Genomic DNA, 1,655 nt, shown 5'->3' with positions numbered 1-1,655 from the left:
ATTGGACCACTACCCCTATATAAGCTTGTGCCTTCCTGCAATAAAGCAAACCTGTGTCACTGAACCTGGTCTCCTGTGTCTGAATGGTGTTCCGCTGACATAGTCTTCTCACCAGCCCTGCACTCTGGAACTGGGCAGAAGAGGCCACGACAGGAGGCAGAACAGGGCAAGCAGAAGAGCTGCCTCAGCACCAGGTGAGCAGAAGAGTGGCCTCAGCCCAGGGTGAGTGGAGGAGCAGCCTTGACCCCCATGAGAACAAAGGAGCGGCACCCACAAGAATGGAGGAGTGGCAGTAGCTGGCAATAACTGTGGGGAGCTGCCTGCCGTCCCTGCAGACGCCATTACAAGATGGTGTTCACATCCGGTTCATGCTGAGCAGTAAATAAGTCAGTACGCATGCCCGAAGTAATTTTCCACCTTCTAGTCTCTGCCTACCTTGTGGCGTGATATGGGCTGATGAGTTTGCGACCAATCAAGAGTTGCCACGTCCAAGACGGGCTTACTAACCTATATAAGGGCTGGGTTTCCGACATTCGGGGTCTTCACCCTGTAAGCTTATGCTCTCCCTCTCAAGATGCATTAAAGCTTTTCTGCAGAAGGATCCTGAGTGTGCCGCGTCGTTCTTGCTGGCGAGACGATAGCGCGGGACAACCACTGTGTGGCAGGGCCCACACCCATCCCAGTCCACCCTGGAGCACTCTGGAAGCCTGACTCAGCCACCAAGTTGATGCCAATGTTGCACAAGTCACATCCCACTCCTTCTGGCTTTTGAACATCTACGGGACAGTGTAGAACACAGTGGCTCATCCCAGGCTCAGAATGCAATAGAAAAGTTCCACTGTGGGAAACCATCATTTCTGTGCTGCCTTAAGGCTCTCACCAACACTGTCCTCATCACAGATAACCTCTTGTCCATGCAGACCTGTCACAGAAGAGAGAACCCAGACAGAAAACCAACACCAGCCCATACCTGACTCCCTAGGCCAGGAGTCCAACTGAAGTCCAAAGGGAACCACATGTCCATTCTTCAGATAGCTATGGCCCTTTGGTCACTGGTAACTGTCATCAACTCAGTAGCTAAACCAAAGTTGGAAATGTGTCCCCTAGCTAAAACACTGAGCCAAACAAGCTACAGTGGCCTCAGGATCAGAACCCAGGAGCCCAGAACCCAGAAAGACCTGTTCTGTGCTATGCAGCTTGTCCTGGAGGCATTTTCTGTGCATCTCAGTTCACATTCCTCTGTCTCCTGCTCAATCTCAAATACCCTGGTCTCTAGTTCAATCTGCTTCAATTAGGTATCCGTGGTTTAATCCAATGTGGCGTGGGCAAAGATTATGTCATAAACAACTCCAGTGATGCCAAGGCATGGGATGGAGTGGCTTCTAAAAAAAGGACTTGAGCTGGGCATTCCCCCACAAGGTGCCTTTTATACAGCCCTGGGTTATCCATCTTCTCAGGATGACCTTAACCCCAGCCTCAATCAAGATGTTGTAGGAGATGCCGTCTCAGCATCCACTAGCCATTAGCAATTAGCCATTCTCTAGTGTGACAAGTGATATCCACATGCCAGCTTTGTGGCCTCCCCACTGATTTCCCACTGCCTGCCACCCCCCTTTGCCAAATATCATCACCCTCAAACCGTCACCTGAGCAGCT

Source organism: Nannospalax galili, unplaced genomic scaffold (genome assembly GCF_000622305.1).
Source record: "Nannospalax galili isolate Female #2095 unplaced genomic scaffold, S.galili_v1.0 scaffold430, whole genome shotgun sequence".
Taxonomy (NCBI): Eukaryota; Metazoa; Chordata; class Mammalia; order Rodentia; family Spalacidae; genus Nannospalax; species Nannospalax galili.
Note: the sequence above shows the minus strand (reverse complement) of the source record.